The 18,300-nt window shown below is 38.2% G+C and overlaps 2 pseudogenes across 2 annotated transcripts; one reads left to right on the top strand and one right to left on the bottom strand.

The window, feature by feature from the left end:
* The first annotated feature begins 645 nt into the window (after positions 1-645).
* LOC143610009 (uncharacterized) lies at positions 646-5,523 on the top strand (annotated as a pseudogene). Its single transcript, XR_013149513.1, has 7 exons — positions 646-890; positions 1,259-1,755; positions 2,405-2,628; positions 3,539-3,626; positions 3,709-3,876; positions 3,963-4,091; positions 4,942-5,523. The product of XR_013149513.1 is annotated as an uncharacterized LOC143610009 (transcript).
* Positions 5,524-8,145: 2,622 nt separating this feature from the next.
* LOC143610015 (putative pre-mRNA-splicing factor ATP-dependent RNA helicase DEAH2) lies at positions 8,146-13,200 on the bottom strand (annotated as a pseudogene). The gene is made up of 7 exons (XR_013149514.1): positions 12,809-13,200; positions 11,472-11,674; positions 9,799-10,882; positions 9,338-9,463; positions 8,780-9,018; positions 8,566-8,685; positions 8,146-8,470 (listed from the first exon to the last, which is right to left on the bottom strand). The product of XR_013149514.1 is annotated as a putative pre-mRNA-splicing factor ATP-dependent RNA helicase DEAH2 (transcript).
* Positions 13,201-18,300: the final 5,100 nt, after the last annotated feature.

The following is an 18,300-nucleotide window of genomic DNA, read 5'->3' as shown; positions in this document are numbered from 1 at the left end:
ATTCCGCCTTGATTTTGATCCGAACGACGTCGTTGATTCGTATATCTAGACAGGTGGCATACAACTCTTTTTACAACATCCATTTCGGAATCCTGGTTGACAGAAATGGGCAGATGGCAAATGGGCCTGGCCCGAGAAACGAGCTGCACTTTTGGTTTTAGCGTAACACATTCCGACTCTATATATACTCCCTTTTCTCCTACTATTCTTACACATACTCTCGCCGCTGTTCTTATCATTTTTAGGGTTTAGTTTTCTCAATTGCATTTGGGGTGCGTGCTGCTTTCTACATTATTCATTAAGTACATTCTTCTGTGCTGCAGTTTGTTGTAAAAACTATGGTGACGGTGAGTATTTAACTGTTTACGCCCACTCGTTATATTGAGGATCTATGCTTGTTTATGTACCCGATTGAAAATTCTTACTATGCTACTAACTTGCTGTTAATCTGTATGCTTTGAATGTGTAATCTGCGTTAGAATCTTGAAACTTTTATTAGATAGTGTGGTGTAGTGAATTGATCAGCATTAAATGGTTCTGATTTCGTTTCCCTTTGGATAATAATAATAATAATAATAATAATAATAAGAAGAAGAAGAAGAAGAAGAAGAAGAAGAAGAAGAAGAAGAAGAATGGGTCAAAGAGTTAGCATAGATCATCCTCACATTCATCCCTCGGTCCCTCGAATTAATTTTACAAGTTTCGGTTTGTTAGAAAAAGTGGACGCTTTTTATGATTTTAGCTGGTGGAGTGGAGTAATTACCCAAAAACTTGCTGATAGTAGATACTTTGTGTATTTTAAACATACAAATACGGTGAGAGAGTTTAGTCATGTGGAATTAAGACCGCATGTGGAATTGAAAGATGACAATTGGTTCCCCGCTTGTCAGGTATCTAGTTGTCATTAACTTCTTAATTATAAAATGTGGTGTTTGAGATTTACTTATTATAATCTGCTTATTACTTCTTTAAAAGAGTAGTTTTGTATAGACAATTTATTTCACTCACAATATTAAAGTAAGCAGTTTCGGTAAGTAAATTCACAAACACAATAAGCAGATAAACAGGTTTAATAAGCAATATCAAACGCCCCCTTATCTGCTTGTCGTTTGAGTCAGTTTTGTTGTTTATGCTCACTAGAAACAAATATTTATGATATATTGTTTTTTAATTCTAGTCTTTAGACTTCTAATATAGGTTTTGCAGATTGAATGATGGTATATTATGATATCTCAACTTTTTATACTTTTTATTTCAGGTTCCTTTTTCTGATGTTGAGTTAAGAGAAACTATTTCTCTAAACATTACGGACCCGATCACGAACACAAATAGTGGTACCGCAATCCAAACTTCAAGCGTTAAAAGATCCATGAAGGGATCAAAATCAAAAACTGTTGGTAGCATTAGAAAAACTTTAAAGCCTCATAAGAAGTTGAAGGCTGAGACTGATTCTCATGATCAGAGTCTATCAAACGGGGGCCCGAGTAAAGAAGTGACACCTGTTGGTCAAACTGTTGATACAGCTAAGAAGCTTGTTCGTGGAAAGAAAACGGTGAGTTGAATTTCTCTTAGTAAGCAATGTATGGAGTTTATTAGTAAAATCACATAATTTTTAGGTTTTTTTAATATTAATTTTACTTGTGCACCCCGCTAAGCAAATGAAAAGTGTTGAATCGAAGCGTCCCGTGAATACTTCTGCAAAAAAGAAAGGGACATTATTGGCTGGTTCTAAAGGCTCGAAAGCTTTAGTTAAAGGTGTGTAGTTATTTGAAATTTTACTTAAATCTAATATACCCTTAAAGTTTCATAATATCTTATTTACTCTTTTTTACAAATTCTCGTATAAGCCGCTCAGGAGCTTCTTGAGATCGGATCGCTAAAATCTCAGCTTCGAGCTGAGCTTAAACAAGCACGCATCCGAGCTTGAGGTTAAAAATAAGCTTGTTCACTGACTTGTTTTTGAAATATAAAATAGTTATTATTATATATAAAGTTATGATAAAATAACAAAAAGATATATAAAGTTTTAGTTATAAGTATTTTAATTATACACATATATAAAAACTTGTTATAAATGTATATAAATCAATTATATATAATAAACAAGACGCTCCTGAGCTTGAAAAACTACTCATGAGCCGAGCTCGAGCTTCAGAAATAGAGCTAGTAACGAGCTCAAGCTCCCGTAAGTAAAGTGAGCCGAGGTGGAGCTTAAACAAACTAATGTTGTTTTATAACAAACAAAGTAAATTACTAAAAACAACTTGATTTATTGAAGAATTTAAAAAACAATGTTATTATGCAGAATCATTTAACATATAATGTTCTATTGGCTATAACAGATTGTTTGTCTGAGCACATAATATTATTCTGTTGCTTTACGTATTTATTTTTCATCACACAGTTGCAGGTGATTCGGCCCTAACGACGACTCCAACTGCTGTTAAGAGAAGGCGTGTGAACCCAGAACTGTCTGCTCCTGTTGTTCTGGGGTTGCAATGTATGGCGATGACGGTCCCCAAAAACAAGAATTCTAAGCAGTTAGTTACTGCAAGCCCTCAAACCGTGGGTGAACCCGAGCCACCTCTATCAGTTGTTCCGTTGGTGTCTAAGACAACCGATAAGCAAGTAAGTCAGATTGTTATAAGTTTATAACTTATAAGTAATCATTTCTTTTTTATATGATATTTTCAGTGTTTCAAAAAGACCAAAAGTTAAATATCAATACTGTGAAATTTAATATAATATACACATGTAAATAATTGATCCTTTTTTTATATGACTATTACTATTACTATTACTAATATATATAAATAGAAACTTTGGTGCACCGTATTGGTCGGTGAGCTTTGTTTTTTATTTATTTTTTTTATCTTTTAATTGAATAACCATAATAAATGTAATGGAAACCGACCAAACATCAATTTTTTTTGTTTTAGTTCCGGTACCATAACAAAACCTGAAAGAAACCGACCGACTTCGCGCAGACTCGCGGCCTTATTTAAAGTCCATGACCGACAAGGCTCGACATTTACCAAAGCACGAGTTTACAGACCGACCCCCTCCCAAAAAAAATAATAATAAAAAAAAAATTGGTTGTTAAAACTCAATTTTTATATATTTTTCAGTTTTTAGTCCCGGTATCGTAACTTATGTAATCAAAATCGACCGAATCCGTGGCAAGTTACCTCCTCAATGCTCGAGACCGACACCGCTTGGGTTTTACCACCGATAGGATTTGCCAACCAAATAAACATCATTTTCAATAATTTTGTTTTCGTATACGTTAATTTGGCGAATTAATTTTTGGGTTTTAACACTCAAATTCTATCTCGTAACGAACGCAGCTGGTATTGACCGAATTCGTGTTAACTCATCGTAGTAACGCTCGGGTTTAACCAACGCACGTGTTTCAACGCTAGGGTTTTTGCCAGCTGCCCTGGCGCAACGCAGACATTGCGATCGCTAGTCTTTTTTTTTTTTTTTTTTTGTTAATGGTTATATGTATAGACTATAGATCTCATTATTTCTCATGTAGGTTACGGAAACTGATGGCGACACATCAGCAAGAAGAAGGTGGGGAAGGACATTCTCAAGGAATGCAAACCGCAAGATTCTCTTGGCTTGTATAATCTCAATATCTTTTAACTGATTTGCATGAATTTATGTCTACACATTAAAATAACGAACTTATTTTTATGTTTGTAGTAAATGATGCAAATGAAGAAGCCAATGTAAGTAAGTCGCCAGATAGATCGGAGTTAGAGTTAGCATTGCAGTTGCAACAGACACGATCTAATACAGTGGTGAAAGGAAAACGAGGAAGAAAACGTACGATTAGTTTGAACACGGAGTCTTCACAGTTTTCACCCCAAGGTGAACACTCACTATTAATAATAATAATAATAACTAAAAAGATCTATCTTTTTTCATATTACTCATGGTGTATGTATTTTATGCAGATCTTCAAGGTTCACGTGCACAAGAAGATAACGAAAATTCTAAAAATCTTGTTGATAAATCCCTCGAGACAGAGTCTGATGATCGTCAGCCTATTATTAACTTGGTTCAAGCTTCTCGTGTCTTTGCTGGTAACTTTCTGGTTTTTTAATTTTGGTTAAATTTCATGACTTTTTAAGGCAAACTGCACAAATTAGTACACTTTTTCACAAAATTTGTGCCCTGCTTGCGGTGCGCGCATATAATGTATATATGTGTGAACCCTCGGGTGGGCAAAAGTAAAATTGCACTAATTTTGACGTTATTTTACTAATTTTGTGAAAATAACGTTAAAAGTGATGGAAGGTTAATCAGGCATCATGTGGTGGCGTTGATAGCCGAAAGACAAGGGTACATGCACCAATCAGCCGGCGTCCCGATGATTGAGTGCTATGTGCCTTATGTAATATGTCCAAGGCTTGATGCAAAACTACTATCGAGCCGGGGGGTCTCACCGGAAGCAGCCTCTCTATCCCCATGGGGTAGAGGTAAGGCTGTCTACATCTTACCCTCCTCAGACCCTACCATAGCTTTGCTATTGGTGGGATATACTGAGTACGATGATGATGATGATGATGATGATGATAATATTGGTGACATGGCATGCCATCAATATGAATTTAAAAGTTAGTTTTAGATACAGTTTTCTAAAAGATACTGGTAAAATCAGTTAAAGTCGGTTGGCTGCAAAAGTCATGATAAAATGTTAACATGCAAGTTGAATTCTGTTAATACGAGGTTGTTTTACGCAGTACATGATTTGTCACCTAATAAGTGTTTTAAAAGTAAATTTACAAAATTCAACATCTGTTTTACAAAAAAAAAATAATAATAAAAAAAATAAAATTAATAAAAAATTACAAAGAAAATATCATATTTTTTAACTTCTATAAGTTTATCGGTATCTGTTTGACGGTTAATCCCTTCTTCATTTGCACACAGCGAACAAAGATCAAACCCCGAGTTTTATAAAAAGGAGTGCGGCTTGGAAAACCATTGAGGCAACGGAAGCATTCTGTTTAATTCCACAGAACCCGCACTTCAGCCTGCTTAACAGCCTAAACGAGAGTGCTCGCGAACGCACCGCAATTCACAAAATGGTCAACTTTTTGACCGTTTTTGAGGACGTTCCGTTTTCGCCAAAACGATCCAAGAACAAAAATCGAAGAGAAACTTGAGATCCTTTTGGAACTGGAAACCCACGGGTTTGATGTCCGTTCGTTAACATCCTGTTTGAAGGAAATGCTTTCGTTGAAGGATGAAGCGGAAACACACAAAACTGATGTAAAAGAACCGAAGGACAATATCGAGAGTGAACGCACTAAAATTAAAAAGCGCAACAGAGACATCACGGCGATCGATAGACAGGTTGAGGAACTCCGTGCTAAACGTGAACAACTCGTGAGCGAAAATGAAAAAAGCGAGTTAAAAATCGACGACTGGGAAGAGATCGTCGATGTACATGAAAGAGCGATAGGAGAATGTGATCGCAAGATCGATGATTTAGCAACCGCGCCTTTTTAAATTATCGAGATTGGTTTCGTAGAGATGTTTTAGTTGTTCTTTTTAATGTTATTAAGTACTCTTAGATGCCCTGGTGTTTATTTTGATCCTTGTAATGGGCAGTTTTGGATACTGTTATTATGTTATTATCGTATATCAGTCGAATCGGGTTAAAAGCAGATTAAAGTCTAATCGCTTTATAACGATACTACCATGTTTATTATTTATAAAGCTTTACATAAAGTTGAAATGCGGCTCGGGTATGGAGTAAACAGTGGGTTCGGGTCATAAACGGGTGTTTTATAACGATAATAGCACATCTTAATTGGGTTTGAGTTTGGAGTAACAACTGGCTCGGGTCATAAACGGGTCAACGTGATAAGACAGTAAAAAAATTGTATTAACAGGTTGAACCTGGATAACTTGTTTTTTTCTTTTCAATTTCATTAAACCGTAGAAACGCCAATCTAAGACCTACGACGTATTTATAATACAAAGAAACGCCAAAGATTTGATTTCGCCAATTATCTTTTCGATCTTGATTAGAGAAAAACTATGTTATTGTGAGTGTGCCAAATACTCCAACAAGCAAACCGACACTAAGGATTGCACTACCTTTTTATTCAAAGCGTTGCTCTCGGAATATGCAGCATCGAAGCCACAATACAACCCGTGAAAAGAGCAAATGCATAGCGAAAAATGATAACTCGGGCCGCTCCCTAAAACCGAAGTAAGAAGCGTAAGACGACCATCCATGGAGAGCAGTTAAACTCAAAGGTCGGAGATCCGTTAACAAGAAAATCCGATTGAGTGTCTAAACCAACCGAGTTTAACACCCGACAAAGTCACATGCAAAGTGACTAAACACAAGAAAGCGTATGTATAACCTTCGCATTTGATACTTTTGGTTTCAGCTACTTAGTCGTGTTCAACTGGTCATGAATAATAATGTTATGATCTCATGATCCAAGAATATTATTTTTTAACAAATTAGTATTGCTATTAAAAATGGGCTAGCGGAATAGCTTGTTGCCCGTTTGCGTTATGTATCGATGTAAACACTACAGCACTACTTTTTAATGAAATATATAAAATCTCTAGATAAAACTAAAATTCAGACTATCCGGGCCCGGAGCTTTATTTCCACCACAACTCGAAACAATATGCTTATCTTGTCAACCGAAAAAGGGGTCACTAGTGACTCGGCTTGTGTCGCAGTCAGTGTGGAAAAGCCGAAGCTATCCATTTCCGTTCATTATTCAGCAAAAACCGATTAACATTAACCGAACCAAGATAACCAACAAAAATTAAATCCAATTAAATGACCAAAAAAGAACCAAAATACCTATAAAAATCTGGAATCTTATGGTACTTTGTTATCTGAATTATTACATAAATGTTTTTTTTTTAATTTTTGAACTGCACATATATGTTTATTTTAATATAAACTTTATTTCAGCGCTAGTGATGTCTTCGGCGTTGTTTTTTGCCTGTCGTCTAAAAGTTTAGCTACAACTTAAACGTACAGAAAAGGTTAAATTGGTCGAAAGTTGCCAAAGCACGTAATCAAATGTTTACAACATATCCTACTATTTCTAGGTAAAACTATTTATAAACCGAGTAAGTTCAAACGGTAACTTGGGCATGCTACATGTGACCACGGCTGGCTCAACTTTTTTATTTTGGCCGAAAGTGAAATGAAATTTCAGGGTCTTTCCCAAACAAAATAATAAACCGTTTATTTGGACGTGACACTTATTGTGTTTTAAGATACATGCATTGTATTTTTGTGAGTTATCATAGCAAGATAACCCCAATGTATAAACAAAATTCACTTAAAAAAATGTGCAGTAGCAGGGTGTAAACAGCAACTAGCAAAAGCCATACCAAAATTAGAAACAAAAGAATAAGGGTAACAAAAGCATTACTTTTTATAGGATGACAAATATTATTCTACTTCTAAAGTATTACGCTTTTTTTTTCTTTACAACGTGGGGCTTGAACATTTATTGGAAAAGCAAAGCCTTATCCAACACATTGGTACTGTTAACGGCCCTTTAGTGATAAAAAAAACTATTTGCTTACTAAAAGAACTTGATTTTGGCGGAATTAGGTTGGAGGCGGCGCACGGAATAGTAAAAAAGGTTGAAGGTGGTCGTAGTGTTTGGTTTGTAGTTTGTACATGGTGCTTTACACAGTGACCAAAATGGCCATTTAACATAAAACTCTTGGTGTTAATGGGGTTGTATTTGAACAAATGAACAAAAACCGCACTGCGCTATACTCTTTTACAGAAATCTACCGAAGTAAAGCAGTAAAAAAATTAAACCTTACCAATATAAAACTTTTCTATATATGAATCAGGACTTATTTTAAATATATGACAATGCCATTACAAAATATATACTTAAATACAGTAAATTTATTTGTATTTATTAAATCAAGCAAACCGATTTCTGTTTTCGAACAAAAGTATCAAGTTTTCTTACGAGTCGAACATCAGTTTGAAAACTAACACGATTGAGTTTGGTGTAAACAGAGGCACCAGGTCATAGGCAAGTCAACATGTTTATAACAATTAAAACATGTATAAACATGTTGAACCCGCTTAACCACCAATTAACACTAGCATAACAATAAACGTAAAGAATAAGAAACAGCGCAGCATGCTACTCGCATAACAAGCCAAAACGAATCACAATGTGTAGCAAAACAAAAACATGGAACTGATTTAAGGTTCCAAACATAACAGAACAGAACATCAGTTGCAAAACTCAATAAAGATACATAGTAACTAAATTCAGAACAGTTTGTGGATGAAAACGAAAAGGTTCGTTTTTTCTATCTTCTGTTTTTGCTCTCCTTTTTATCCTTATCCCATTTCTGGTATAGCTTCTCGAGAACGCGTTTCGCTTCACAGTTCGGGAAGTTTTCAAGATCATAGTAGTGTGGCGCGATATCAACAATCCTGTTATACCATCAAATATTATTAGTAATTTAGTACAATGATATTATAAATCAAAGGTAATTAAAAATCGGTTTATGTAAAAGTGTAAAACTAACCATTCACCACGGACATCTGTAACAGTGCGAATGAAATTCCTGCTTGTTAACACGTATTCGTTGTAAATAACCCATTCAGGCTTTGTGGTCTAAACAATTCGACGGGTGCAAATGAACCACCTGAAAATAAAAGAAAATTTAAGTTTTTATCTCCACGCATATTTCAATAATATATAATACGGTTTATAAAGAAGTTAAGAAGAAAATAACAAACCTGATTGTCTTTGACGGTCAAATAATGACCCGTACGCTCCAAATGGGCCACCTACATAAAATAGCCCGATAGCATAGCTTTTCTGATGTTGATGTAATAGTCACGGCTGTTGAAATCCGTGCTGCATAACTTGAGGTTGAAACGCGCCATAATACGGGCAAGCTGTTGCCTCACGTTATCTGCTGATTTGAGTGCCCGTTGATTCACAAAGTTCTCGTAACACCATTGTGGATCATCAGCTGAAATTTTTCGTTTTAACAACTTTTTTTCTTAAGAAAAAAAAATCCAAATTTTTAGCATTCATAAATGACCCATGAATCAGATAAGACTACTATTTTGCTCATTACTTATTTACTTTTTTAAAAGTTACAGCTTAACCCTTGTTGCTTATAAATATTACTATATTCTTATTATCAATGTTACTAGTCAAATAACATGAAAAACCTAGTTTGTTGGTATAAAACATTATTAATAATAATAATAATAATAATAATAATAATAATAATAATAATAGTAATAATAATAATAATAATAATTACCGAAAAGAAAATTACTTACCATTTTGTTTGTAGGCGTGATACACGTTCAAGAGAGTGAGATGGTCTCCATCGATGTGTCCAAATCGGGCTTTCGCCTCGTCAGCAGCCTTCTGAGCTTCTCTGGGCCGAACGAAGCAATTGGGTACTAATAAAAAAATTGGGTTATCACAGAGGAGGCCCACGATGAGTCAGCAGATTCGATACCACACCATTAGCTTCATGAGAGAGAATACTGAGAAATTGCAACTATCTGCATCAGCACTTGCTTTCTTACAAATTCCATGTCATGTTGACATGGAACCAAGCCAAACAGTTGCTGATGTCAACCTAAGACACTGTCTGATTTTTTTTTTTTTTTTTACTTTTGACCAAAAAAATTATTATTTTTGTTTAATAATCTTTAAAAAAAATTGTTGTTCATACAAATGCATGATCAAGTATTAAGTAATAACTAACAAAGGGCAAAAATGTAATTTGTACCTGATAGCATAGCCGATATAGAAAGAATCTCATTTGAACAGTTAAATTCAGGGCTAACAACAAGCATCTTCCCCATTTGAGGATCTAACGGAAACTCGCTCATAATTTCACCCAATTTAGTCAAATTCCCTTCATCATCCAACGCACCCAAATAATTCAAAACCTCAAGAGCCCGCATTAGCGTTTCAGGAGCCGGTGGGTCCATGAAATCAAAGTGAACAAGATCATCGATACCAAGTTTCTTCAAAGTAAGAACCGTATTCGCCAAATTAGACCGAAGAATCTCTGGGTACGTTTGTGGCTGAAGATCGTTATTAAAACTTTTTTCCGTGTACAATCTAAAACATTTACCGGGCTGCGTTCTTCCAGCACGACCTGATCTTTGGTGAGCACTCGCCTTTGATATTGGAGAAACCAACAGAGACTCGACCCGAACCCGTGGATTATAAACTTTTTGTTTCGCGAAACCAGGATCGATAACATAAACAATACCGTCTATGGTTAAAGATGTTTCAGCAATGTTTGTTGAAATCACAATCTTTCTCCCAGGAGGCCCGCCTTCGGTTAACGGAGGTGGTGCGGGCTCAAATATCTTCTGTTGCATAGCGGGAGGAAGTGTCGAATAAAGAGGCACCGCTTTCACGGGGCCCACTGAATCTCCAAGATTGGCGACTTCTTTATTTATTTTTCGAACGGCGTCTTCAATTTCTTCTTCTCCAGTGAGAAAAACGAGAATATCGCCAGGTGGCTCACACATGTGGATTTGAACAACGGTTCGGATTGCTGCTTCAAGATAGTCGCGTTCGGGGTCTTGTGTGTAGAATATTTCCACTGGGTGTAGTCGACCCGGGACTTTCATTAATGGTGCACCAAAGAAATAGCCCTGAAACTTTTCGCTTCCAGTGTAGCACTCATGACAACTAGTTTAAGATCGGGCCGGTTTTTTAAAACTTCTTTCAAAAGCCCGAATAAAACATCGGTAGCTAAAGTTCTCTCGTGGGCTTCATCAAGAATTATCACTTTGTACCTTTCTAGAAGCGGGTCGATCATAGCTTCTCTTAATAACATACCATCTGTCAAGTATCTATTGAAACGAAAAAAAACGTCAGTTAAATAACAAAACACAATTTGTCTAAAAAATTATTATTTGCGTAACAAAATGTATAAGATATTCAGATATGATATTTAAGAGATTCACTACACCAAAAAAAGTATCAAATTTTGCCCTTGTTTGTCATTGTATATAAGAAAACTGTTTTTTTTTCAATAGTGTGTAACAAGCATCCAATTATTTAACCAGAGTAGCAACCTTTTAAAATGTGCCACATCATCATTTATCCATAGAAGCTTACATATATATAAATAGCAATGAAACAAAAAACATTTCTTCTAGCATATAATGACAGAACGATTAAAAACACATTTTAATGAATTAATCATTCTACAAAACTTTAATTGCAAATAATCTAACTTTTTAATAATATGATTAGGATGATATACTTTCAACAAATATCTAACTTTTCATCAGTTTCCTTAAGCTACTTTTTTCTTTTATTTAACATTTGGCTAATTAGAGATTAAACATAATTCAGAAACCAACTCATTATGCCAAAACTGTAAATCAAATTAAGATATAAAAACACTTAATTTATACTAGTTTTTATAAAACTTACTTCAAGACAGTTTTTGCACTGCTGCAATCTTCAAAACGAATGCTGTAACCTACTTCTTCTCCAATACTGACATCCATTTCCTCAGCAACTCTCCTAGAAACAGACATTGCAGCCACCCTACGGGGTTGAGTGCAACCCACCATGAACTTCTTGCGTTTATCTGCACTCTCTAATTCCACAGCATCCAACACAAATTGCGGAATCTGTTTGTGACAAAATAAAAAAATTCAAAATTAGAGCTCAACAAGCTAAAAACACAATCAAACACCATAATTAGAGCTGGAAACGAAGCGAAGCAAACCGACAAAGCCTTGCTCATGTTCGTCATTTAAACTTTAATCGAACAAACGAATGGTTCACAAACACCAACCGAACAATTTTTCTTGTTTGTGTTCGTTCATTAGAAAAAAACCTTTTAATGAACGGTTCACGAACGGACATAGTGTTTTATATGATTTGGCTCATTGAAGATGGTCAGTGTCAACGGTTCGTTCCGTCTACCAAGTTTGTGTTGGTGTTTTTCTTAACATTCATATGAATCATATGTTAACTTCACATATAAATAATCACATAATATTCATTTATATGTAAACTAGCAGAAAAACATGAACAAGGCCTTGTTTGGTTCAGTTATAGCCGTATTTATGTATCTCATACAAGATAAATACACATGTATCACAAGCTACAAATTTTTTTTTTTTAAAGTAGCGTTTGTGAGTTACTTTCCTTAATGAACGAACACGAACAAGAAACTTCATTCAATTAGATGTTCATGAACCGTTACCATTCGCTTTTCCAACTTAACAAACGAACATGAACAAGGCCGTGTTCGGTTCAGTTTTAGCCCTATATATGTATCTCACACGAAGTAAATATTCATAGACTACGAGCTAATAATATGCACATTCACAAGCTACATACACACACACACACACATATATGTGTATATAATAATATGCACATTCACCAGCTGCATATACAATACACACACACAGAGACTTATATATATGTATATAATATGCACATTCACAAGCTACATACACACACACACACATATATGTGTATATATATACATATATATAAGTCTTTGTGTGTGTGTGTATTGTATATGCAGCTGGTGAATGTGCATATTATCAGCTCGTGGTCTACGAATATTTACCTAGTGCGAGATATACATATACAGGGCTAAGACCGAACCGGACACAGCCTTGTTCATGTTCGTTTGTTAATAACTTATAATAAATAATAATAATAATAATACAGCAACTCAACTAACTCATAATTTCATACACAAATTCAAACCACAAATTAAACATTCAATAAAATAAAATAACTACCTGAGTCGTTTTACCACTACCAGTCTCACCAACCAAAATTAGGGTTTGGTTCTCCTTAAGCGCCGTTAAAAACTCCTCCTTCTGATGCCACACTGGCAACGTCTTCCTCTTCTCCAGTATCTCGTAATACCGGCTCGAGTACGCCCGCCCGTTCCACTTGTTCACCGTCGACACGCCGCCGAGGACGGCGGCTCCGCCGTTGGCCTTGTTGAATTTGGCCGCCGCGGAATCGTCTACCACGTCGAATAGACTCACCTTCCGTTTGCGTTCGGTTGTCATGGCTTCAAATTAGCGGCGGTTTGGTCGCTAATTTGTGTATATAGCCTCCGTTAGAAACCCTAATTTTGAGATTGGGGGAAACAGGGAGGATGATATATAATAAGGTTATTATAATAATATATAATAATAATAATAATAATAATAATAATAATAATAATAAATTTTATTATACACCGTTAAAAATATAAAAATATATCGAACCCTTTATAAAACATAAACAAGTCGGTGAGTTATGCACTTGCATAACACGGCAAATGGTTACGTGCTTTGTCTCTATTTCTACTTTTTCCGTTTTTAGGATCGGCAACCGATGCGGATATTTTGGATTGATTTATCCTCAAATAGCATACAGTACTGGTACTGGTTCCCAGTTTTGGTGAATTTCAGGATTAATACTTTTGGGTTCGGTAAACGGGCTCATCCCTAGATGCAGTGCTAGCTCTGCGACTGGGCAACCTGGACGACCGGTCGGTGCACTTATTTTTTGGGTGCCACAAATTATTATTTTCATATATATTTTTTTATCTCTTTTATATAAATATATACAAATCTTAATTAGTTTATTAGATATTAGGCTCAATCTTTTTTTACTCATAATTCATTTGAGATAATGGGCGGGTCATTTTATTTTGTTACTTGTTAGAACTTACAGGCCTTTTCATTTCAGCTTAGCTGAGACATTTAATTTTTCGGAGACGACACTGTCTAGATGATGCCACCACGCCACTACGCCTTGGGCGTTTTGGGAAAAAGAATGGTCTCTGTGTTTTATTTGGTACCTACGTCAAGGGAAAATGGATTGGCCGTTGACGAATCACTATATTTTTACTTTAACAATATTTGATTATTGATTATTATAAGGGGCATTAAGAACTATGCGTAAAACATTAAAAGTACATGCGTCTATGTGGTAATGACATAACATGAAGAAAAGGAACATTTATAGCTCTTTCATGTCTACGACAATGAAGAATTTAACTATCTAAAGATACCCTTATGTTAATTTATAGATACAAAATAGTTTGGTTTTTTCAGGTCTCGAATTGAATGTATAATTTTTACTGTGTATATATAAAATTGGTTTGTTAAACCAATAAACTGCTAAAATTTGTTGATATGGCCGACATGGTCACAATCATGATCGATTTAGTTATCTCCTAAAACTGTTGTTAGCGGTTTGACCCTATTAACCTCGAAATTTTAGAACCGTGAACACCCGTAGATGATGTTGAAGAGGTATGTACCCGCCTCAACACCGAGCGAGGCGGGTCAACCCACAAAATTACAGACAAGAGGCTTGAAATCAAGACATTACGAAGTCACAAAGCCAAAACCTATGCTCATGGCGCATATCACATATGCTCATGCATCACATGCTCAGGCATCATATGCCCAGGCACCTCACTTGCTCAGGCATCATATGCCCAGGCACACATATGCTCGCATATCACATATGCGCGCGGCGCATCAGCGCGCGGCGCATATCACATCTGCGCATGAAACATCTGCGCGTGAGAATAAAGAGAAGACCTCACGCATCCTCAGGATTGGCGCATATCACACATGCACATAATCAACCTCGTCCTTATCCAAATCAGGATTAGGGCAACCTTGATTGTGCACGTCAGACAACCTTCCAGAAGGTATCTTTTTAAGGAATAAGAATATGCTGATGTTGACAGCTGCCAAATGAAATGTGGACAACTCAGCATAACACATGTGCTACCACGTGATTATAACCAATGAGAAAGCACCAGGTGTCCCAGAGGACACGTGGCGCAGAGCAATTGGAGGAGGCCAACAAGGCTGAGCCCAATCAGTGGAAACCCTAGCACTATAAATACAGCATCAACTCCACAAGGAGAGACACTCAATCATTCACAGTTACAGACAGTAACACATTCATATCACATTCAATCATATTCAATCACATTCAATCACAGATAGTTACATCCAGTAACACAATCACACAGAGTATTCAGCTATTAAGCAATACTCTCAGATTTCCTTACTCACATATTATTATCTTCTCCACAAATACTTATTCTCACACCGGAGGGTTACCCCAAAGAGGACCCCTCTGTCCCTTTCTGAGGGGTAAGTTGACGGTGCTGTTCATTTTGTAGGTGGAAGAACCCAGATCCAAGAAAACCATCGGTGAAATAGTATAATCACACCCGAGGAAAGTAGATCGTCTACCAGTAAGTCGATCCACGCTTCTTCATTGGCGCCATCCGTGGGACAACGGCAATCAGATCTCATCAGATCTATATATAAAAAAAAAATCACCATGGTTTCTGGCGTTCATAACGTTGATCAAGTTCTGGAGGATATTGAACGTGAGGATGTTAATGAGGGACAACAGTTTCTGAGGGGGCCGCGTGATTCTACGCGCACCACCAGTAACCGTCCCTTCATCACAACTCCTCACGGCCAGACTGAAACTCCTCCAGACGATCTCACGTTACAAAATCTTGCCGGCGCGAAACAAAAAGGACCAATGGGTCCAGAAGATGAAACAAATGATCCTAAAGAATGGCTCATAAACGAGCAGCGGCGTCTAATGGACAAGTATAATGAGATGGTCAAACAGAAAAAGCTAGCCGACTTAACACAAAGGCAAGCGCTTGATAAGCAAACTGTTCATGGAACAAAAAGGCCGCGCGCGACGGAAGAAGGACATTCTGTTCACACTGCACATACTGAGTTCAGTGATGAAGAAGTGCACAGCATGAGGAAGACGCGAGATACTCATGCAGAAGGCTCACAGCTCCGCGCGCCTGTGAACATGGCGCCTGGAGCCAGAGCCGATCTGGATCTGCACATGCCGTACAGCCCACCAGTTAGAGGGCAAGTGGACGTAACCACACCGTACAGACCATCCATCTTGGTGAAACATTCAAAGTTCACTGAGCGCATCGCTAAGGCGCCAATCCAGCACAAAACCAAGATGCCGAGTGGTCTGGGCAAGTATGACGGCACAACAGATCCAGACGATTTCTTGCAAGGTTTTTACAACACGGGAAACCTAGAGAGCTGGACGATGCCAACATGGTGTCACATGTTTGCTCGCTGCCTAACGGGCGCGGCGCGTGTCTGGTTCGAGAGCTTGCCGACTGGGCAAATCGATGGGTTCGAGGAACTATTGGAAAAGTTCCAAGCCCACTTCGTGCAGCAGCGCAGACACACGCGCGACCCAGATGACATCATGCACTGCGTGCGCAGGAATGATGAAACGATTGAAGACTACATCACTCGTTTCAATCAGGAGTCTCTGGCAATCGGAGGTATAACTGAGCAACTCCTGCGCGTGGCCTTTATACAAGGCGCGCGCAGTGATCAACTCCGCCGGGCTCTCGTAAGCAGAGATGGCATGCCCACCACGTGGGCCAAGTTAATGGAAGCATCGCGAGTTTTCACGAGGAACGAAAAACAAATTGCCCAAGATAGGGCAAGAGAAAGAGCGCATCAAGCTGAGTCACCGCGCAGCAAAGAAAAGAGGGGCAAGCAGAACTCTGTATGGTCCAGGTTGCAACCAACCAGTTTTTCTTCCGCAGAAAAGCAGGCGCAACCAAGCTCACCCCAGCCCCAAAAAGATGTTCGTAATCGCGGGGAGGGTGACAGGAGGGAAGGCGGTAGAGATCCTAACAGACCTCTGCCAAGAATATGGACTCCCCTCACTAAAACGCCTTCGCAGGTGTTAAACACTGAGAATGTCCAATTCAAAAGCCCCAAGCCACTACACTACAAGGGACCATCAGACAGTGGCAAGTACTGTGAGTTTCAAAAGTCCACAGGACACAACACTGATGCATGCCACCACTTGAAGGATGCAATTGAAAAGGACGTGAAATCAGGCAAGCTGGCTCACCTGGTAAAAAACTCAAGACCAGAAAATGAACAACCAGAAGGAGCCTCTGCCAACAAAAAGTACAAAAGAATCTGTGTAGCCGAGGGAGGAAAGCAAGGGCAAACATCAAGAAAGAGAAGCGCGCAAATACAAGGAGATTGGCGCGAGCAACAAGTAATCTTCCCAAGAATCAGGGGAGGCCCTTCCATCAGCAGTCCTCTTGTTATCACTACACACATTGCTCATTACGAGGTGTCAAAAGTCCTGGTGGACACTGGCAGCGAATCAGACATCATGTATGAGCAATGTTTCAGAAAACTTGATCCGGCAGACCAAGCAAGGCTTGAGATTGTGAATGCACCAATCTATGGTGTTTCAAATGAAATCATTCATCCCCTAGGTCAAATACAATTTGAGCTAACAATGGGGGATGAGAAACACAAGCGAGCCGAAGTTGTTGACTTCTTGGTCTTGCCCACCACTTCTTGCCACAATATGATCTTGGGTAGAGGAACGATTGCCCAATTCAACGCCATACCGTCGCCAGCGCACGGCGCGTTGGGGTTCCCAACACCAACAGGTGTAACTTTTGTATACCGAGATCATTTGTGCGCAGTGACAAGTACTCCGCGGGAGGGGAGAATGAAAATTCCAATGGCAGAAAACGCGCCAGAGGAATGGATTCTCAACCCGAAATTCCCGGAGCAAAAAATCACAATTGGCGCTACGTTATCAGACGACACGAGGCTGAGAATGAAAAGGTTGCTCACAGCATATATGTCGGTCTTCGCGTGGCAACACTCTGATATGACTGGGGTTCCGCGAGACCTGGCGCAGCATTCTCTAAACACCTTCAAGTCTGTAGAGCCAATTGCTCAAAAGAAGAGAATCATGGGGGATGAAAAGGCGAGGGCCATGAATGAGCAGGTTGAGGATCTACTGCGCGCAAACATCATCCGCCCGATACGATACCAGACGTGGGTAGCCAATCCTGTGATGGTAAAGAAAAGTAACGGGTCGTGGAGGATGTGCATTGACTTCAAGGACCTCAACAAAGCGTGCCCAAAGGATTGTTACCCCCTACCAAACATCGATGCAAAGGTGGACTCCGTGGCGCCATTCAAGCTAAAATGTTTTCTGGATGCCTACAAAGGCTATCACCAGATTCAAATGGCACCACAAGACGAGGACAAGACCGCATTTAGAACCGACAAGGGTGTTTTTTGCTACACAAAAATGCCCTTTGGTTTGAAGAATGCGGGCGCCACCTACCAAAGACTTATGGATGCCGTTTTCAGCGAGCAAATCGGAAGAAACCTAGAAGTCTATGTGGATGATTTGGTGATCAAGAGCAGGGAGGAAA

Source organism: Bidens hawaiensis, unplaced genomic scaffold, assembly GCF_021521415.1.
Source record: "Bidens hawaiensis isolate Kalapana, Puna unplaced genomic scaffold, B.hawaiensis_p1.1 tig00023535_1, whole genome shotgun sequence".
Lineage (NCBI taxonomy): Eukaryota > Viridiplantae > Streptophyta > Magnoliopsida > Asterales > Asteraceae > Bidens > Bidens hawaiensis.
This window is presented reverse-complemented; position numbering and strand designations above follow the sequence as displayed.